Source organism: Dromaius novaehollandiae, chromosome 3, assembly GCF_036370855.1.
Source record: "Dromaius novaehollandiae isolate bDroNov1 chromosome 3, bDroNov1.hap1, whole genome shotgun sequence".
In the NCBI taxonomy this organism is placed as follows: Eukaryota; Metazoa; Chordata; class Aves; order Casuariiformes; family Dromaiidae; genus Dromaius; species Dromaius novaehollandiae.
In genome coordinates, this window is record NC_088100.1 from 30,859,335 (window position 1) to 30,883,017 (window position 23,683).

Consider the following 23,683-nt stretch of genomic DNA (forward strand, 5'->3'; position numbering starts at 1 on the left):
ATAATCTAGGTGGGAAAGGACCTCTGGAGATCATCTGATCCACACCATTGCTTAAACCTAGTTGCATTTGACTGCTCAGGGCCTTGAAATAAGCATATAAAAAGTCTGCTTATGTATCTGGAGCCAATACCAAATGTCTATGGGAACACACAAAAATCCGGCAAGCAGATAATAATACCATGGACATTCTTTTAATGTCTGTAAATCTATAGCCCGGGCATTGTTTGAGCCATAGGTAAAGTCTTTTCTCTGATAGATAATATTTTCCACTTCCCACTTAGAGTAGTTCTTTCAGTCCTACCCTCTCCATTTGCCTCATCACCTACAACAGTGTTGTAGTAATCACATAATTTAAATTCAAGTTTAACTGATACGGGATAAGTGACAAAACATTTGCACCGACACAAAAATTATACTTACTTCAATTTCTTCTTAAGATAATAGCAGCATGGAATTATTTCAAGACATTAGGGTATGGCTATATAGGGACCTGGTTATTGTTTAATAAACTCTAAAAGAACATGAGATGGGGTTGATTACATCGATGGCACAAAGACTCGTATACTTAGTTTAGTTGTTCCAGGCACAGCCTTGCAAGCCAGTGCACAGACACAGCTCATGTTTAACCAGTTTAGAATTTGTGCAAAAAGAACACAAGACTTTCTGCATGTTCTGTTTCTAAATAGAAATGTTTTCTGTTTAAATGGCTCCTTCAGACACGTGCACTATTTTGTTGTTCCTCAAATGTCTTGCAAGCGTAAAATTTACATTGTAAGTATGTTTGGACATTGTATTTCAATAACATTGTTAAAGAATGGCTTTCCTTTCACTATGACTCAGAGCTAAAAAAAAAACCACAAAAATCCCCCAAGCCTTCTTTAAGGTCAATGTAGGCAGATTGTCTTAAAAAGGAAAACAGATTATAAAACTAGAGCATGAAGATATTTTCTTTTATAACATATCCTGTGTCAAACTACTTCTCATTTGTTACCAAAAGTCCTGACAGGCAAACAGTGAGCAATAAAAATATCTTTTGGATATTTAGACTGCAAAAGAGGATTCGGAAGAGTGTAAAAACCTGTAAAATATATATTTGGCATTGAGTAATGCCTTTGAATTACATCAGTTTTTATGTTGATAAAAATTCTTCATAGCACTATAAAATTTGGACTAGGTGTAGCAAATTTCGCAAATATTTTCTAGAGGGAGGGTGATATAGCATAGCTGAGAATTTTGGATCAAGGACATAATATGATTCCTCCCTGTCATTGAGGTATTAAACATGAATTATAGAAGGTGATTACACCTGTAACCTTGCCTGAGGCAATGGTGTTAAGGTTTTACAGTGTCAGAGATTAGCATGATTTCAACTTATTATCAAGCACATGAGGGTAATACTTTGAGTAAAATTGTACTTAAAGGAACATAAGAAATATAGTGATGCTTCCATACTGTAAAAAGATACACTTAAAAGGCAGTTACAAAAAATGGTGTTTGTATTTTCACTCCTAATCTTACCTTGAAAAATATATAACTTTACTTTTGCTAGTGCAGTATTATAGTGCAGTGTTTAAAATTATATAAGCAATTTTATGGAAACACAAAGTATTTTGGGGTAGGCATAAAACAAATGGCAGCCACCCCACATAATAAGAGGGAAGGTGAAGAACGATTGTGTTTATTGTCATTTAGTAATTTCCAAGACCAAACCATTCAATTAACATACCCACTGCTTGATTCAACATATACAATCTTTTCAGAAATCCAGTGCCGCCTTGTTTTCAAAGGTCTTGGTAGATCAGAATCATTATGCTTATTTTACAGACTGGGAAGGGAAAGTGTGATTCTTAGCTAAATGAAAGTTAGGTGCATTGACTAAGCTTGTCCCACAATCTTCTTTGCATTCAGAGATGAGAACTAGGCACTCTCAGACAAGTGAACGTAGATCTGAAGCAGAGAAATAACTCACTCTTTGGAGACTGACATATGATTGTGGGTCACTCTTCAAAGACTGTGGACTGCTGTGGGGAGACGAGATACACGTGAGGAAGGGGCATGGACGTCCTTGCCAATAGGCTAGCTAACTTAGTGAAGCAGGCTTTAAACTGGATATAATGGGAAGTGGTTTCTAAAGCCTGCAGACAAGCAAGGACCCAGATGACAAAGTAAAAGTGTGTATAGAACAGAGCAATGCTTTGGCTACAGTGACCAACAGATCACAGAGTTTTAAGATCTTAAAGGACATGGGAAAACAAGTAAATGAAGACCTTGGATTTCAGAACAGCAGATCTGAACTTGCTCAGGGAGGCATTCCAATTGTAAGGGAAGATCCCATGGGAGTCTGCTTTGGAGGGCAAATGAGCCCAAGAGTGCTGGGAGATTTTCAGGATAAGCTTTCTCAAAGAACATGATCAGCCCATCCCACTAAACCAGAAAAGGAAGAGGCATAACAAAACGCCTCTACCTGGTTAAACAGTGAGTTAGTGAGAGAATTCAAATGAAAAAAAGAAGCATATGAGAGAGAATGGGACACACTCCCATAGAGGAATACAGAAATATCGCTTGGGCATTCAGATGTGCAATTAGGAAGGCAAAAGCTGAGCTGGAATTCAGATTAGCACAAGATGTTAAGAATAAAAATAAAGGCTTCTGTAGGTATGTTAGTAGCAAGCAGACATACAAGTAGATCCACTTCTGAATGGGGCTGGTGAATTACTCACAAATAACACAGGAACGGCTGCGGTATTCAATGTCTTCTTCACATTGGTCTTCATGGGAAAGGGCAGCCCCTGAGTCTCTCTGCCAGGAAGCAGCGATGAAGCAAACAGCAAACTATTGGTAGCATAGGATTGTGTTAGAGACCATCTGAACAAATTGGGCATATACAAGCCTGCAGGACCTGATGGGATGCATGCCAGGTGAGTTGTCTGACTTCCTTGCATCATTCTCTATCATCTTTGAAAGGTCATGGAGACCAAGGGGAGCCCTGAACGACTGCAAAAGGGCAAATACTACGCTCATCTACCAAAAAGGCAAAAAGGAAGATCAAGGCAATTGCAGACCAGTCCCTCCTCCCTGGGAAAATTATGGAATAGGTCCTCATGGAAGATATTTCCAAGGACATGGAGGATGAAGCAAACAGCAAACAGTGATGGGAAAGCCAACAAAGATTTACCAAGGAAAAATTGTGCTTCACCAAACTGATTGTCTTCTACGATAGAACAATTTGTTCAGCGGATGAGGAGAGAGCTGTTGATGTTGTCTATCTTGATTTTAGCTGTTTGACGTGATCTCTCACAAAATCCTTGTTCGTAAACTAGTGAGATATAGACTCAACAGATAGACCATGGGATGGGTAGGAAACCATCTAAATTGCTGGGTTCAATGGTGGTGATCAATAGCTCAGTCAAACGGGTACCCATTCATCAATGCAGTTGCTCACAGACTGATGCTGGATTTGATACTAATCAATATGTTTATAAGTGATCTGGATGATGCAATTGAATGCGCCTTCACCAAGTCTGTTGATGACACCAAACTGGGAGAAGAAGTAGATATGTCAGAAGAAAGAGCTGCCATATAGACAGACTTCAACAGGCTGAAAAACTGGCCAATAAGAATTGCATGAAGTCCAACAAAGATAAATGTCCTGCAACTGGGATGGAATAATCTGAAGTGGCAGCACGGGCTGGGGTCTGACTGGCAGGGGTGTAGCTCTGCAGGAAGGGACCTTGAGGTCATGGGGCTGAGCAAGCTTGACATGAGCCAGCAGTGTGTGACCTGGCAGCAAAGAAGGCAAACTTGGTGCTTGTTAGGCACTCTTGGAATACTTTGTCCAGTTCTGGTCCCCCTGGTTCAAAAGAGATCTTGAAAAAATTTAGAGGATCCCATGCAGGGCCACCAAGGTGATTAGAGGGTTGGAGAAATTGACATCTGAAGAATGAGTGAAAGAAATGGGTTTGTTCAGCCTGGAGAAGAGAAGGTTTAAGAGGATCTAATCGCAGTCTTCTGGTATCTGAAAGATAATTATAGAGAAGGTGGAGGTACTTGCTTCACAAGGTTACTTGGTGACAAGGTAAGTGGCAATGAGCACAAGTTGCTTCACGGCAAATTCTGTCTGGCTGTAAGATAAAAACCCTTCACCATGATAACAATTATCACTGGATTAGGTTGCCAAGAGAAGTGGTGAAATCTCCCTCCCTGGAAATATTCCAGACGTGACTTGACAGGGCACTGTATAAATGAATTTAAGACTCTGCTTTCAAACAAATATTGGACCAGATGATCTCCAGAGGTCCCTTCCAACCTAGACTTGTCTATGATTCTATGATAACTGTAGGCAGTATGGGAGAACTCTTACAGCTAGAGGTGATGAGAAATTGAAAGAATGTGGCTGACACAGATACGGCCCTTGGTCATAAACCCTGCTGAATTTCAGGATCTACTTGCTCAGATTTGGTGTTGTATTAACCACTTTCACATAACTTCGTCCCTGCTTCAAGTATAGGTAAAGTTTGCTTTTATCCTTTTGTAAAACACAATGGTAACTCCCTTATGTAAAACACCCTTATGGTAATAAGAGGGATGATAATCTCATCTAACTTCAGCTTTTAAAATGTAGTCATCTAATCTAAACGAGTCATTCAAGATCTCATCATAATTATTGAAGAGAGACAGATGCCTCTGAAAAGAAAGATCCTAAACAACTATGACAAGCCAGATGCCTATCATTTAGGCATGGCTAAAATTAAATGAGATGAATTGCTTTTTAAGTGACATGCCCATGGAAAAGTAATTATGTCCTGTATAATTCATGCTAATAATTGGCCCAGAATCTTCTCAAAGGGAGTAAGTCTGAAAGGGGATGCACGATGTACAGATGTATGTTCTGACTCCAAGAAAATACGTAAGTTCAGGTATTTAAGTGGTGCTCTTTTATGGGGTGTATGACACTGGTCCTAAGTCCATTATGGAGCTGTAAGGAATCTGCCAGTTACAGAACAAGAATCTCGCTTGAATAGAGATGGAGAGATAGCAATTTTAACAGTTTTGTCAAGAAAAATGTTCGGAGATGATCAAAAAAAATAGCTGTTTTGTGCAGAATATTGTACCTAGGTTTAATTTTTGCTATTCCAGATTTCTGTAGCCTTTCAGTACTATTTCTATACTGTAGTATTGCAGAATTTAATACTGTTTTATAGTGCAATAATTTTGATGAGTTTTAAAGGGATATTTTATTTTGTTATATGATTTGTGACTTCTTTAAAATTAAAATAAATATGTCAGCACAGAATAGTTCTAGCCTTGGGAACCATTTAATTTATTTTTTGCCAGCAGCACTACACACAAGGTCTCATTTAAAATATGGTGTTCATTGATGGTGCCTTAACTCTCCTGGTGTTTAAATGCTATTTCAAGGGGAGCCAGAAAAACTTTTTGCCCTGAGTATCACATATGATTGTGGTCTTCTGCTTTATGTGTAAATTCTTGAGGCAAAAGATATAATCACTGCAAGTCTTTAGAAAGAACACTTTCATGGATTCAGACTTATGTGCCTTATTTCAGGGACAAATGTAATAGGACAGACCCCACAGGAACTAGGACTGCACAGATCAATTGGACTCATAATGCTCTTACTGTTTGTCCTGACTTTTTGGAAGGGGGTGTGGAACATGCATAAAGTGACATAATGACCTCTCTAAGCACTGGGCAGTGTTTTTTTTTTTTTTTTTTTTTTTTTTTTGGTAAGTCATTCTTATCTGTTACCTAAATGGTAATTCTGAGAGAGATTTTGAAAAGATGTCTCTTTTCTTGTGGATTCTAAGCTCTTCAAAATACAGTTCTGTGTAATTTGTCATCCACGTGCAAAGCAGTGCTTAAAATTGCAACATCCATCTTGTAGTCTATCTCTTAGATAGATATTCTCATCCTTGTTTTTTAGTCAAATCAGATAAAGCAAAAGAAATGAGAAAGGAAAAAAAAAGAAACAGATCAATGTATTTAGAGTGTTACCGGTTTATTAGTTTATTAGTCTTTCTTAGCTCACTCCTTAGACAAACTAATGAAGACTGTATTTATGATTTATCTGTTCCTATAAGCACAATATTAATTTGTAACAACTGAAGCTTACAGTTCTACTCCAATCTGAGCAGAGCAAAGTAGCTTGTGAATAAACGTTTTAAATGAATTTTACATTCTAACTGGTGTTATTAAAAAGTACAAAATAGAAGTAGAATGTAGCAATAATAACAAGAACAATACTTTTCAGTTACTATGGATGCTGCCTGAGGACTGTAAGAAGTCCTTAGAATATAAGAAAGTATAGTCAGAGATCTATAGACTAAAGCTAACATGTCAAATATTATACCTAATCTGTGACTCCCTTACTCAACCAATTTCACATCTGTTTTTTGCAGCAATACAAAAACATACTTTGGAAGTCACAGTCGTAAATAGACTTCTGAGGAAATAATAACAGGGTTCTACACTGATATAAGTGTTTTACCCCTGCTGATGAGCTTCAGTCCTTGGAAAGTCCAGAAAAGCAAACTGGTGAGGATGTCTATCCCCACCTAAACTGGAGATGACCATAAAGAGACCTTACTCCAATTTCCATTATCTTTTTCACCCTGTAATCTTCATCCTGGTTTAACTTTCTCTCTTTTGGCTTTTCACACTATTCTGAGACCAATGGTTGTACAAAGTAGCAGCTCTCAGTCCAGAATCTCCATGACAAAGTATCCACCCTAAGAAGTACACAAAATATATAGTTTCCACATCTCTGTCTCATCATGCTCAGAGAAAATAATTGCCACTTAAGGTGATCAGCTCAAAATTCAAGAACAGACTTAGCCTTTTGTCTCCCACTAAGAGGAACTGCTTGACAGAATAAGAGGCTTTAACCAATCTCCTCTCTTTGGAAAGATAAACTTGTTATATTTCAGTGTTTTGCGTAGCACAACTCTTACAATGCAGTTGTAGAACAACTTTCAGTTTGTTTTCCAGATTTTCTTATATGTATTATATTCAATACATTTCTGAACATTTCATGATATTTTTTATTACTAAGTCAGACTACCATTCATTATAGCAAATAGAACAGGACAGAAACAAGGCACTCTTCTTGTTTGCATGTGTTAAGGAGCAAACTCAGAGGTGCAGATGTGAATCCTTTCCAGCAACAGGGCACAGTATTTTTATAGACAAGTGTAAACATAGTGATCAGCCTAAATACCAGAAGAATTTGTGTCTGTTTTCTCTGTTATCTGCATCTGGTACTTGCGAGGTTGTTATATTGAACAGTTAACTTACACAAACACAATAATTTATATTTGTTATTGCGAGTGATCTGATACTTTACATCATTGCATCTGCAGCTTGACACAGCCCCTCCGTGCAGGGTAAAGCTGAGTATCTTGCATCTGTGATCCCAATTAATGCAAATGGTGATAGCTTGTTAAAATTAGACGTCTCTAAGCTGCTTTATGTGACATAGGTGGCTTCTTTGTGTCTGTGTGTATTTGCAGAAGTGAATGATAATATTTCTTTTTCCTTTCTGACACACAGCTAGAAGAGAGTGAAATAATATTTTCTCTCATATATGACATGTACAGTTGAATACCTGAATTCCTGTTCTAGCTGCTGGCAGCTGAATGTTAATAAAATATGAAAAACATTTCTAAATATGCATATTTCTATACTGACTCATTTAAATTACAAATTCACAAATAACTTTCATAATCATCTGTTAGATTTGGTAGTATAGGCATAAGAGAAATTACTTTTCGAATAAATCATCTCCTGTGGTTTGATAACACATACGTATGTCTTGAAACTGTTTATTTGATTATTCATTATTTTATCACGTTGGCATATTTAGTTGCGGAGGAACTATATTTTGTTGAGGAGAGGAATTTGTCTTCCTCTATCACTTCTATCATGACCAGCATTTCCAAACCTCAGTATTGCTTTACTTTCTTTTTTTTTTTTGGGGGGGGGGGGTGAGGGTGAGGGTGGTGAGTTCTCAAAAGGAATATGTAGAAAAGTATTTTGAGAATTAGCAATTTCATCATTTCTAGATTCTGTGATTTTGTTCAATGATTAATTTGCATGGTAGGAGTAATATTACCACATTAGTCTTGTCTGAGTGGAAAATGATGTGATCTGAAACAGGTTATTTTCTTTGTTAAACTGCTATACATTTTACTTCCTACTGATGTACACTCTGATGGAGATTTAAAACACCCTCTTTTATTGATCAAATCTTCAATGGGTGAGTTTATTATGAAGTTCAGAAATCATTAAACAGAAAATAAATCAAAGGCCTTTCTCGCTATGTTCAGGTCCGTAAATATTTTTATGCTTGTTTTACTATTAAAAATATCACAGGATGCACCATGGAAGGCTAAGTTTGCATAGATTTACACACAGCCTGCACGAGAGTGCCTACGGAACAGCTTTATTTACTGATGTGGATTGCGCAGCTGTATGGAAAGAATAGATCCGATTAAATGGAATGACTAAGCATTAGGCATTAGGCAGTTACAGAATAGAATTAGCCTTTATGAACAAGAAACAATAGAATTCCCCCTGGCTTGTGAGGGCGAGGATTCTACCCAGGATCTGGGAACACTGAAGATCCATTATTACCACAGAAGCACGTAAACAAGCAATATTGTATTGTCTTCAGGCACAAAAAGATAAAGTAAATGCATCATGTAGTGAGGGAAGTGTAAAAACCCTTTTGCAATTTAGAGCAGAAAAAGGCATTTAAGAGGGAACAATATTTGCTCATTTCCTTTCATGATTTATTAAATTTACTTCTTTGGCACTTTGGCAGTTGTGAGTTCTTTTGTGTTGGCAGATATTTTCAATTCCTTCTCCTCTATTACTTAACCTAGTGTCATGTATTTATTCTGCGTGTGCGTAGTACAGCTATGAGCTAGGTTCATTTCCCTTTGTATTCCTTGCGATGTCTTCCAAGACACTATGAGGTAAAAAGAGGTAAAAAGCAAAATGTTAGTATTCAGCAAAGGTAATACACCTTCTTTTTCCTGCTCTCATCCTCTTTCTAGTCTGAAATGCAATAGAAATTATTTGGTTTAATATTCTGTCAACCAGAAGCTTTAAAATCTAATTTTAAAATAGGCTTTTGATGGAAAACTGAAAAAACTCTGCATCTTTCTTTCTCTCTCTCTCTCCACATATATAATATGTAACACATAATGCATAATATATAATATATAACATTACTCATAATAAACATATACTGTATGTTCTCAGAAGTGGTATTAAAACCAGGTTTGAAGCTTTTTCCTTCTACTTCTGATAACGATTTTAGATTAAGAAAAAAAAAAAAAAGGTCCATTTTGGCGGCTCCATGAAAGGAGAAAAGGAAGCTGCCACACAAGGCAGCACTTTGGGGTGATTAACAGAGGAAAAAATGATATCACTGAGAGTCTGATTGAAATATTTCCCTCAGAATTCTTGAATGAGTCAGATTACACATAGAGGCAGTTATTGTGAGGCCCCTGGGGCCCTGCCTGTCCCTGCCCCCAGGCCTTTCCCCAGGCCCAGCCTGGGGCTGTTGGTTGCTACCCTGCGATGATGCAGTGGCGCAGGCTCCAGCCCCACCACGGCCCAGGCCCTGCCTGACCACGGGACCCCCGTCCCCGCGGTGGTGCACGCTGCCCCTGGGGCCTGGGGCTGCCCCGGCCGCCCCAGGGTGCTGCTCCCTTGGACGGTGGGTCGGGACCCAGAGGCCAGACCCGACCCAGCCCAGCCCAGCGGCAGCCCTGACACCACCAGTGCCATGACGGTTCCTGCTGCGTGAGGAGAAATGGGGAAGGCCTCGAGGCGCCCGGTAGCAGACTGGAAGTTGGTGATAGCGAAAGAATTTTTGCGTTTGGAAGCAGGTAAATTATATCCCACTGTTTTAAAAATATAGTCAAGGAAAGAGGAAAGTGAGTGTTACTGCTAGTCGTGGTGATCTCTGAGGACTGAACGCTGAATTTAGGAAATTCTCACAGATAAGGAATCAGCCCATCTACACGGTGTAGTCCAGCAGCCTTTCCCTGCCCTCACATTCCCCCAGCAAACAAACTGCTGGGAAGATGTGATTGAATGTCCTTATATGTTTTTGATCACTATACCTTGTCACGTTAGTACACTAGTTCGCATCCTGCAGGTGACAAATTTTTTGGACATCTTGGCTCATATTGAAAAAGTTGTCAGTGTGTGTGTTTCTATGAGAAAAATTCAGCGTCCACTGGCCCCTAAAATTCAAGCTTCCGCCTGTGTGGCTGGTACACTTGGCTGCTCTATAATATACATAAAGGTAGTGGTGAGCACAACATTGCAAAAGGCTTGGTGACTTTGTTTTGTTTCCTTAGTGGTTCTGCACCGGTAGATAGAATCAAATGTTGTAAGGGTTTTTAAATAAAATTCAGTGAATCTTGTTTTATTCACAGCTTTACGTGGTTATTATCAGTTCCTGCTTTTTTTTTCCCTCAGGGAAATAGTGTTCCCAATACTCATGATCATTTTTCTTTCTTTGTGTCTCTCTACGTTAACTTCCTCAGTAACAGACTTGATGCTCCAATGACAGACAATAATGAGGTTGAAGAACGAGAAGACAGAGAGAAGGCCTCTTTTCACCTCTGAACTGTGCAGCTAAAGAAAACACATGGATTCCATTGCAATAGTCCAGAGTTTTGAAACTTAAATGTTTCTGGAGCATTTCCCCTGTATTAACAGACTGTATAAGGCTCATAAAGGATCCTATATCAACAATAAGATCAGCAAAAATTACTTAATAGGAAAATAAACTGAATTCTTTATTAAAAGTATTGAGAAATATGTTTATGGGAACTCTAAAATAGATATTAAGTTGCCTTCTTTATCAGTGAACAATAATTAGTAGGTTTTGTTTATTGTCTCTAGGCTCTTTCCTTTTTATTTCTCACTGTAGCTCACAGACAAGTCACAGACAGCACATGTTAAGGTAGCGTACCACCAGGCAAACTGGATATCTGAAAGAGGGATCATGCGTAGCTTTATTCCTTAGCACACACTTCTGCCTTGAAGGAGTGTCCAAGCCTTTAAAGAGCTTTTCTGTTAGCTTCAACGGGAGTCAGTCTGAAGGCAAAGGCTTGCTCTCAGCAGGTGCTTGGCATCTTGCAGTATGCAGCTTTCCTGAATATTTCATCAATGATAGGAACTGTCTCTTAGGTGGTATGAGATTTATTGCTTGTTTCTAACAATGCCTCAATCCATCTACCTGATTATAGCACTTCCACAGTTATCACTGTGGACTGTGATTACTTCTTTGGTCATCAGACATCTTACCATAAATCATAGCATGTCAGTTACAGTGTCCTTTTCTGTGTTTTTTTTGTGTTATCAGATACTGTAATGTATTTTCATTCAGTCAATAAGCACATCTTTTAGTCTCTTGCTCAAAGCACAAAATGTATTTGAACTTCTGCATTTTGACTTCATCATGAAGTTATATAAACTTATATAAATAGGTACAGTTAATTCTGTTATTATAAAAGGAGAGGGGAATCTGACATGATAAAATAGAGACGAGTTACTGATGCCATAAAAGACTACATATAAATGGTGTTTATTTCTACTTTCAGGCCATTTGCAAAATACAGGGTTCAATATGATCAGTTCAAAGTGTGCTGCTGGAAATAGTGAAAAACTCCCCACACTCTGTCAGAAATATTGATTGTTATAGCACACTGAATCCTGCCTCAGGCTTTGTCTGCTTGAAAGCTCTGCTCAGTTTGTTAAGCTCTCCTAGTAAGCTCCTGTTCCTTAAAGAAAAGTGACTCTTGAGCTACATTGCACCTTAAAATTTTGTGCAGCACTCTTGTTGACTTTCGAGGGAGTTCAGCATGCATTTGGATGTAGCTCACAAACATGTCAGGAGACAGTTTTGGCTTCTTAGTGGAGCTTCCATAAATCAGATGACTGCTGTGGCATTTATATAGAGTAGCAGAGCTGGATAATAAGCAACATGTTAGTCAAACATGATTTTTATGAAAAACAGCAATATATAACACATCTAGTGCTCAAAGAACAAGAATATCATGTGCTTTTTGTGGGACACAGTTAACCTTTTTTACCTTCATTGGTTTTCATTCTGACTAGTACAAATGGAATTGTCACAGAAAGTCACAGTTTTTATTACAGCAGAAGACAAGTAATAGGATTGACATTCTTTATTGGAAAATCAGGGTTGTTGACATTGCTTATTTTAGTGCAGTATGACAAAAGCAACATGACAAGATGTCCAAAAATATCACTTTGTAGACCTTGAAGATACATCTTCTTAGACATATCCTTTGTATCTTATTTTATCTGTTTTATATATACATGTTCTTAACATCTTTTTGCCTTAGAATGACAAGAATTATTTTATACATTAGGGTATAATTCTTATTGGCTACATATATTGCTTTGTGGTTTCAAATTCACATCAGAGCTTATTGTGTAACAATGATTGTATCATTACTACAATTTGATCTTGTCTTTGATTACGCACCAAAAATAGTTGAAGAAAGCAACCAAATAGTCTAAAAAAAAAAATATATTTTCCTTTCTAATCAGCAGACAAGTTCATTACGACATTTATAATGAAGGTATAGATTCCATGTCTCAGCATACCTGCAAAACAGTTCACTTACTTCAAACTTATTCGTCCGATACTTTGCTTTCATTTCTGCAATGTTAAACTTAGTAGAGTCACCTCATGCATCATGCTTAGGAGTGTAGGAGACTTACTTGAATGATAATAACCTTCAACCCAGGCCAATATCAATGCAGGCACAGCTGGAGGCAAAAAAATATGCCTGATAAAGGGCATCTCACATTACTCCTACCTGGTTGCAGGAAGGAAAAAGGCACTTGGGTTATCTGCTCTGCTAATAACAAATGGAGTGGAAGAGCTGAGACACTAATCACGGATGCCACTGACCTGTGAGCTCTCTCCCCGGCTCCATTTAGGACTGTTTCAACTAGCTCTGCAAGCCAAAGCCTGAACACTGCTCTGGGAATTGGGCAGTTTGGGGACCACCCACAAAATAAATGTGTGAACCTGGTTTCTTTCACCTCTCACAATCTGCTAACACTCTCCCAGCAAGCTTTGCACCCTACAGCAATTCTAGACGTTTGCCTGACTTCACGGCATGTGGCACATACTGTCAGAGCCATATTATAAAAACACCGTTCTGGTGAACTGCAGCATAGCTGTGCACTTCAGACATTTTGCAGAAGTATAACTTCAAAGTTATTTCAGGTACTGAACAGAAAAAAGTACATTCAAAAAACAGTCATTCTTTAGAACCTCAGGGGCACGCCATGGGCCCAGGATAAGTGCTGTATAGTGTGACACTTTACTCAGGCCAAATGTTAAAGTGCTGTGTAGAGTCAGTCTGATGTAGAGGAGACTAGCATTAAGTGCTGTGGAGATAATATTTTTTCCCTGACTCTCTTTTATTTAGCAATATATGTATACTCAGAGAGTACAGCACAAGAAACTTGATTTGTCAGGAATCGGCAGCAGAGAAAAGTTTATTGGCTAAAGTGCAACGCTATATTGATGTGGCTATACCACATTTAGGCTTATTAGGTATCTCTGCACAATATGGCACTGCACCAAGTTCAGGACAGCGAATGTTCAAGCGAGACAGTTTGCATCATGCCTCAAGTGACTTGAACACATTTTTCCTTTTCTCCTCCAAGAGGAATTGAATGGGATAGGCAGGATAGAAACAACTTCTGTGCTGTCTGTTGAAGCCAGTAAAATGTACAGCCAGGAATGAAGTTTTTGGGGGACCAATCAAAGAAAAAATATTTAAGAGATTTCGCTTCTTTAGCTTAATAGTTAGGAAGCACATATGATGGGGAAAACTGTGCTGGAGTCCTTTCTTCCTGGTTTATTTCTGAATGAAGCTTTAACAGCTGCATTTCTGGATGCCTTGTCCAGCCTTGACAGTAGGCTGATGCTATGGGAACTCTATTGGGAAGTAGGACCGATGCATCTGACGTTCTAAGTGAGTTCTGTTACTACTATGTTTTCAGCAAAGGGTGGGCACAACCATTTCCAGATGTGTGTTTGGATAGATGGACTGAGTTCAATACTATCAGTACTGGTTAGGCATGCCTAGCACTCTGGTTGAGGAATTTAGACATGTAGACTCCCCAGGTGATTTAGGCAAAGAGAAATGTTTGGTTATACTGCTCAATTAAGGCTACAGTGCTCCTGGACACGTACATTCCTCTTTCTTGGAATTGCCTGTATAGGTAGGTAAGTTGAATTCTGAAAAATATATTAATTAAACAGCAAACACATGAAAAAATAAAATGCCTAAAGAGGAAATTTTATTATTAATTCTTAAATGAGTTTACTTTCTTGAAAGCCTATGTTTTTGTTAAATGCATTTAAAAAGTTAGTGGTACCAAAGCAAATTTTGCTTCATTCCTTTCCAGTTTGGTATTTTGCATACTTTCACTTGTTTTGGACTACGCTATAACTTAAGATACTGGACATGACAAGGCTGGTTGCTCTGGGCTTTCTGTATTCCCAGCAATCAGTGATTACTCTAACAGCAGCTACCTTTAGTACTGGATCTGAGAGTATTTCCCAGCTCCTAGGTCTGTTTCCACCTCCCTGGCATCACACCGCTATCTTTTATAGCTTCCTGCTTCCTCTGCAAAGGTACTCATTTGAAGCAGGTATGAAAAAATGTAACATAATTTAGATATGGCCTTATTCATAAACAGTAGAACTGTTTTGGGAAAAAAACAAAAACAAAGGGAGTAGAAAAATCCAGGTCATCGAGGTTTTATTTAAGGTTACTGGTGAAATGTCAAATGGTTAGGAATGTTATACTAAAACTCATGAAGAAAAAGAGTTTTACCAAGCTTATTTTTTTCAAATCATTAAACCTTTTAAGTTCATAAACAGAAAGTTCATACCTTTGCTATTTATGAAAGTTAATCCTATGGCACTGGGGTTTCTACAGACACTACGAGATGACAGTTACACATATGTTACAATGATCTTCATTTACAGGCTAGTGCATGGTAATTTAGAGTCATGCAGTGTTTTTGTAGCTTGTTTTAGTATCTTCCCTTCTCCTTTTTCCCTCAGAGTTGACTTTCTCCTGTAATCTCATCTGTTACTTGAATTCCCTGGCTTAGCCAACACTCTCATAACATTTGAAAAAAAAATTACTCTTTCTCTCCAAGGAACTTGTCTGAACCAGGGTAGCCTTGCATTTCTTATTCCAGTTTTGTCATTTCTTTTAAGTTCCAACATTCCCCCCCATTATACTTCTGAGTTATGTTCTCTGAGAACCTTCTAGCATCTGATTTTTTTTGTATGGTCAAATGAAGACCATAGGCTTTTCTTGTTGACATTCGTTTATAATGGTATCAAGAGTGCCTTCATCCTGTCATCCAGTACAGATGATCTTTAGTCATAACAGCTTGACAGTCTTATTAGCATTCTTTCTCATCTTAGGGATTGTCTGTGTAAATTGATTTCTGCATAGCATAAAAATTAAAACAAAGGATATTTACAGAGAAAAAGCACTTATGATGAGGTCATATTTTATTAACAATGCTCACAAAAACATTTCTTAATATCTGTTTCTTGGTGCTGAAAGTTGGACTTACTGGTGACATCAGAGATTACTTGTTAGTAAATTCTTAATTACAGGTCTCCATGTAGAGAAGGTGCTAAGCTGGAGGTCATGAGCGGAACTCAGAGAGCTGGGAAAGGGGAATGAAGATTTTGACAGGAAAGACTGTAAAGACGATTTAGACAAAATGCCCAATGAAAAAAGAATACAATGAAGTTATACAAGAATGGGATGATGATATGGGGTGATGGAAGTGTGGGAGGGGAAAGGAGACAGGAAAGGATTCTTAGAAACCTCCACCAGAGCAGACATTATTAATCAATGGCAAGTAGAGGAAAGGTATAATCTTCTTAATGTGCACTTTTGCCCAGTGTGTGTAATGGAAGTCGATATTCCAAAGACTCTAGAATTTTTCTGCGACCAGAAAGCTCTTCTGAAGCCACATGACATAGTATGTTCTCAATTCCTTCTAGTTTTTTTCATAAGAGGAAGGAGAACAATTTGTCTAGTTCTTAGTTGCTCTGCTAACCTAAATAACAGAAAGCTGTGTAGTGAACCCAGGCTTCCAGCCTTGCTGAGGAACCATGTGGGTGTTCGTATGATGTTACTTCTGCTGTTCTATTTTCTCGCTATTGTTTAAATCTTGCAAAGTGCACAGGCAAAAAATCTCATTAAAAGAATTTTTTTTTTTTGTTCAAGTCCTAAACATTTGGAATATGCAGAATAAAATTGCAATTTAATTACAATTTATTATTTACCAAAGTCTGTTCTGAGGATCATGAGTGGCACAAATGATTGCCATAGACCTCCAATAATATCCAGTTCAATATTCTGAAGTTTTAGACAGCAGCTTCATACTACTTTTCATATATCTATAAAGCTTCAGCATGAAAGTAGATAGCGTGTTCTTTTATGGTGTTTTTTGACTGCTCATATTGGAAGACTGCTTGAGAACCTAAGGTCTCTAACCACTGAAACATTTTTCTTCTCCAATGACCAGGATAAATTTAATCGTGATCGCCTTGTATCAATTTCTTCTTTTGACACTATTGTCCTACAGTTTAGAGAATTCTTATCACTAGTACAGGGGTGCTGGGGCGCTGAGCAAGCTCTTTTAGTCAGTCTTTTTTACACAGGATCTCCATTCCCCTACCTATCCTGTTCATCCTCGTGCTGCCTCTTGGAGGAATCATTTCTCTTCAGATGGTGACAGTGTTCTAGAGATTGTGTTACTGAGACTTTGTCAATGGCACAGATACTCCCCAAATTCCTCACCTTAAACATCTTGGAATATTTTGTTTAATGTTTTGTTTATTCTGTATCACATCTTTTTTTCTGTGTAGAGGAAATATTGTTATCACTGCTTAGAGAGAAATCTAGTTGTAAATGTAAAATTGTTTAGCCCAAACTTTTCACATGAAATCACTGTTTATGTGCTCCTCCTTTTTAATTTCTCGACTGGAGACCTTGCATACTGATTAACAGATTCCTAATGCATTCACAAATTCGGGTAAATTCAGTGGGAACTGAGCTTTAATATACAAAGTCCTTTAAAGTACTACATACTTGGAGAAATCTGGCCAGTATGGAAGTATTTTTCAAATTAGATACCCAAATAGTACCTTGCCTTTAATCTATAACTGCCTTAGAATTTCTTCTGTAAAATGGGGATAATACTCCACCTGATTTGCAATTTATGAAAATAAATGAAGCCCATGAACTATAGGGATGAATTTTCCAAGAGAAGCAGAATAAAATGACTAATTCTGTGTATGATCCAGCTTGTCTCAGTTAGGCACTAAATTTCCCCTGAAGTTTTAGAGGCCAAGTGAAATAGTAGTCCTCAATTAAATGTTCAAGTTCCTTATATCATCAGTAGAAGGAAACTGACTGCATAGAAGAGTCAAGAGAAGCACAGGTTGAGTAATGCCTTTTTAATATCATTTTTTTGTTCTTGTGCTTTGTTTTTTAACATTATAGAGTTGTTTTGTGATATTTAGTGTCACAGTACACACAAATTGTGTATTAAATTAATAGAACTCTGCATCTAGCATATTGCTACTCAGTATTATTAAAGAGGCACAGCTGGGATTTGAATGACTGAAATTAGTTAAGGATTTTTCTGTAATACATTGCTCTGTACAATAATTCAATTTTTCAAACTGTATTTATTTATTTTATTAATATAGTCGTTTGGTAAAGAGCATCTATCTTCTCAACTGTATGATAAAACCAAGTTATGTTGTGTTATCATTCATAAGTCATACTTTCAGTTCATGCCAAATTAAAGTGACAGCATCATCAGAATATTGTGAAAGCTTATTTCCTGCCCTTATACCTTTTCTCTCTCTGCAGCTGTTATTAATGAAAATATTTTTGTTATTATTTTTCAAAGTGATGATTTCATGTGCCTTTTGGAACACATACTTATTATGTTATTATTTTTGTCTCCTTTATGATAATTAGTTTCTGTCTTGTGTCTGTTTGTGTAATTGGATCAAGCTTTTTTTTTTTTTTTTAGATATTGGTTTCTATCCTAGCTCTTTAACTGTTCCCATTTCTTTTCTATTTCATTTTTATCACTATTTTTTCTCCTTTTACCAGTACCAGTGTTGTTACACTGCTTGACATTTGTATAACTAACTACTAGGCTCATTAAAAATACCAACACTGAAACTGAACAATGCAGTTTCTCCAGGAATTCAAAATATCAGTTCCAGTGTAATATTGGAAACACCAGCAATAAATACATTTGTTTTTATCATTAAAATATTTTTTCATAAAAATGAAGTCATTAACCAACCTGGCCAACTGATTCATGAAGTTAGTAAAAAAATAGCTAAGCTGCATTATTCTTTTGAAACTGAATTCAGTGAATTATTGAAACCCCTGCATAGTTTGAATTATCTTTGAGATCAATTACACTTTTTCTGTAGGCTTATAGGTATGTATGTATGTGCAAAAATTTTTCAGAACAGAAAACTAAAATTTGCTTCCTCAGTCATACATTTATTTATATACTAACATGATTTGCAGACAATGGAATTAAACATACAAAATAAAGTAGGTACATAAACAGTAGTAGGTTTTTTATAATAATAATAGGATTACTCTATTAATAAATTAAAACACATTCATTTGGAATCATAAAAGTATGACAAAATTTTTATTTTATTTACTATTTGTGTATCAGTTTATAGGGTGCTATTGATTTCTTAATAGTATTTTGTTTTTTATGAACTGTGACAAAATAGCCATGCAACCAAAGCAAACAACATTTTTATACACATATTTTTCAACTGAGTGAGCTACATATCACATGACTGATTTTGTAGCTTTCTAGGAGCTGTGGAGATGCTGTCGAGCCCTTGAACTGTACCCCCTTCTCTCTCTTCCCTGGGGGCACCAACACCAACAATCAAAGAGACAGATTCAATAGATGGACTGCAAGATGGATGGAAAACTGGCTGGAACCACTGGGCTCAAAGTGTTGTGGTCAGTTGTACAAAGTCCAACTTGCAGCCTGTTCCTGGAGGCATTCCTCGGGGGTTGATGCAGGGAACAGCATTATTTAATGTCCTTATTGATGACCTGGATGATGAAATGGAATTCACACTCAGTGAGTTTGCTGATGACACCAGATTGGAAGAACAGTGAGCTGGAGGACAGGGCTGCATGGCTGGAGAAATTGGTTGACTGAGACCTCATGAACTTTAGCGAGGGCAAATGTCAAGTCCTGCACTTGGGATGCAGTAGCGCTATTCAACAGTACAAGCTAGCTAAAAAGCAACTTTGCAGGAATAGGTCAGGAATCTTGCTCAAGAGGTTGAACATGAGTCCACAGTGTGTCCCATGGAAAAGGCGGCCAACTGCATATGGGGTTGTATTAGCAAGAGTGCAGGCAGCAGACAGAGGGAGTGATTATTTGCTACTCTTCAGCACCTGTGAAACTGCACCTGGAGTACTGTGTCCAGCTTCGTAGTAGCTTCCCAGTACAAGAAAGACATTGACAAAGTGGACCAAGTTCAGCAGAGGGCCACCAAGATGAAGCTAGATTGGAGTAGAGGCTGAGAGAGCTGGGGTTGTTCAGCCTGAAAAAGAGGCGGTCAAGGCAGGGAATCTTACAATGTCTTTAGCTACCTAGTTGGAAAATATAGAGACAGAGAGACAGAGACAGACTCTTCTCAGATGTGCACAGTGACAGGACAAGAAACAACAGACACAAGTTGGAATATAGGAGATTCCAATTAGATAAAAGGAAAAAAGATATCATGAGGGTGGTCAAACACTAGAACAGGTTGCTGAGGGAGGCTGTGGAGTAACTTGGAGATATTTAAAACTCATCTGAACATGGCCCTGAGAAACCTGATCTAAGTTGCCCCTGATTTGTATGATGGATTGGACCAGATGATCTCCAGAGGTCCCTTCCAATTATTCCATAATTTTATGATCCTAAGAAGTGACTCCCTGCTGTAGTTTGGAACAGATGACTTTCCTGAACACCAGTTAGTTGTTAGTATAGATTGTTAAAAAGTGACACAGGGAAAGCAGAAAATCATTCTCACAGCATTTTCTCAGATTGCACTTTGGAATGAGTCAGATAAAAATGGACTACTTCCCTTTAATGTTGTCCTTCATTTTCAGATTTTGGTTTATAGTTTCAACATTTTAATTAAACCTCCAATCTTTTTAAGAACTATCATTGTTATATCTGTAACTTAATAGCTGCTATTATGCTTCAGCATTGGTAGAGTTCATTTGGTCTTTCTAAATTTTTCAGCTAATTTTTTTTTTATTTTGTCCAAATTTCTTTGAAAAGAAGTTCACAGTGTTGCATTTCTATTTGTGGCTTTGAATGTTCTTTCATCAGGAGTTCCATCAGAGCTAATAATCCAAACATTGTTTTTCTCTCAACCTAATGAGTGTTCAGACTAATACAATGAATTTTACAATTACTTTAAAGGTGTTTGCAGTGAGAGACATCGCAGGCACAGTATCACATGTCCTCTGATTAAAAACTATTATTTTCAGATAACAGCTGAATCTCTTCAAGGGAGGGAGAACTCAGTTTTGAAACTCTTTACTGTTTTGAACACCAAGAAGGATGCCATTTGGCTTTGGTGGTTTTAATGACGGAGACACCTGTTAATTTTGAACTACTGTGGATAGATAAAACCCCATAACTCATTCTTCATAGACAGTAACACAGAACAGCTGTCAGATGGTAATGACTTTCAGTCACAACTAACATGGAATTAATTTAAATGAGAAACCCCTAGTAGTAAAACTCTGTACTCCGTTGTGAATCAGGGAACTCATTAAACTAGACCAAGGTCATACAAGCAGCTAGTGGCAAATTCAAGCACTGGAGCTTCTTTAACAGCTAGACTGCATTGATTACGACTGAAGAAGGGACCAGAACAGCAGCATTTAGACTGATTCTAAACAGCAAAAAACTAGCCAAAATTTTACACCAGAAAAACCTTAATTTTATGAAGTGAGGAATCATATATTCATGTTTTATTTAAGAGTTATATAAATTCATTTTTTAAGAAACAGGAGATCATAAGAAACTGGTTTGTTGGCATAATATACATGTTATAGACACTCATCTTCTGAGAGAAAACAAAAACAAACAGAAATGAAGAGAACAATAACCTCTCACCTCTCTGTAAAATTTCTTTGGTCTTGAGAAATGAATGAAAGCCCTTTGAGGAAGTGAACTGTAGGGCATTATGCTGGATATTAGGCCTGTAAAATATGAAGAACATCTTCAGTTGATGGCAAAACCTGTAACACTGCTACCAGTGTTACATCCATTGTGTAAAAGGAAAGTTTGAACCTCCAGAATTGTCATTTTGATCTTTCTTGTGAGAAGTAAAAAATATAAAAAGGCTAGGAAAGTAAACCTAGGCATTTCTGAAATTAGTATCTAGCACTAGTTCAGGAATAGAAATGGAAGGAGGGAGAAAGACTGATGTGGGTAACTAAGAAAATAATAAAAGCTATCAGTTGTGAAAAAACACACATGGCATACATAAAATATAAAGGGGATTAAGACTTTTATGAAGTAAAGCCAAATGGTTTATAAAAGCCAAAAGTGACAATGAGAGGATTGCCCAGGAAATGAATCAAATATGAAAAGACTTTTCATATGTAAAGAACCTTTTTCAACAGGGAAATAGAGTCAACCTGCAAATTGTGGGAGTCCAAACCATGATGCCCAGCAAACTCTCAGGATCTTTTGTAATGTAGACACCTCCCCGCAGCAGAGTCCGTTCTGTTATAGGGAACTCTCCTGTGTTTCTGTTTTTACTTCCTTTTCCCATGATGCTGAATATCTCTCACAGTTGTTATTTCCCACTTTTGCTCTTCATAGAGTAGTAAGTAACAATCTCTTCAAGGCAGAAGAAAATTCATAAACAATAACAAGTCATGTTCTTTCCTCTTAAAATTAAATGAAAATACAATAAATCTCAAGTGTCTAGAGCATTCATCCATAAGGAATTTACAATGAAGATGATGGTAGTACAGTTTCAAGAGATCAGAGGCAAGAAACTGATACTGAAAATATGATAATGTACATAAAAGTGAGAACTTAACCATTTCTCTTATGACTGCAATTCAGAGCTACAATGAACAACAAAGTTGTCATAGTAATCAAACTGTAGAAATACTAATATTATTAGATGAATTATTACAATATTTGGTACTTATATCTAGATTTAAAGCACAGAATTTTAGTTTGACTTCACTATTTGGAATCTTAAAGTACCAAAATAATTTCTTTCCCTATCTGTCCTTCTCAGCTTCCTCATCCTGAAAAAATTCCAAGAGAATAAATGAATAAGGCATCATATTTTGTTGGATCAAGAAGCTTAGTTTACATTTCAAGATGTCCTTTACATGCATGATTAGGGTTTAAGTAGAAGTCTGCTTCCTTAAAGAGTTACATACTTAGAATAGGATTGAATACCTGCCCTGTACAAAGGTAGTAAGATAAATGATAGAATATGTAAGAGAAAGAAAAGCAGAAGTCAAATCATATAGAAATATTTATAGTAATGCTTGCTCTCTATATGCTATTAATTTTGCAAGTATTTCTTGACCTTTTGGAACAGTGGGGTTGACGGAGGTTTGAAGCAGCTTCAGGGACTAATTTAGGAAAGTCATTCCATGAAGAGGAGGCCATGTAGAAAATGTAATGATGATTGTGACAATGACAGGAACGGTCAAGTAAGCAGTCAAGAATGGCTTCACTTACATAGCAGTGCTCGAGTGGGGTAATAGCAAAAGTAAAAGGTATAAAGGTACTTAAAACTAGGAACACAATATTTAAACTTTAAGCAGAAGGGTGACTTCTTCAGAATGAGATCATTAACACAGTTGCTTTCCTTGTTGCAGGGTACATACATGGGTGCCTGTGTGTGGGTGTGGGTTTGCCCTGGTTAACAATTTTCTTCTGTCACAAAAGCACAGTGTGATAGGTACAGAGGTTACATGTATTCCATGTGGAACCTATATTTGACAGCCGTATGTCTGGTTTACAAGAATTTAGCAGTGAGAATATTGTGATAGAGATTACCAGTTGAGTTGGATTTTACAAGACTGTTGACACATACTAACTTCTATTAGTAGGACTGGGAACATAGGAAGCAGGATTAAGGGAAAAGTCTATTTTATAACTTTATAACTATCCAGGAATTCTAGCGGCTTAAAAAATTCTTGCTATTAACCTTCAGTCTATAAACTAATTGCTCCCCAGTGACTCACTGAGAAGATTATGAAATCCATTAGTGTACTGTCACAACCTCTTATGATTTCCATTATTCTGTGACATACAAGATGGCTGTAAGAGATTTGATAGTGTATTTGATAGCAACAGAATCTTGGACTATTATGCTTTATTATTGCTCATTCAATTTCTAAGCTCATTTTCCTTCTTTTATACTATTTTCCATTTTTTTCCTTTTCTCCTTTTTTAGGGACAAAAATAATGGCAGAATGTAGTTAAGGTTGGGAAGACA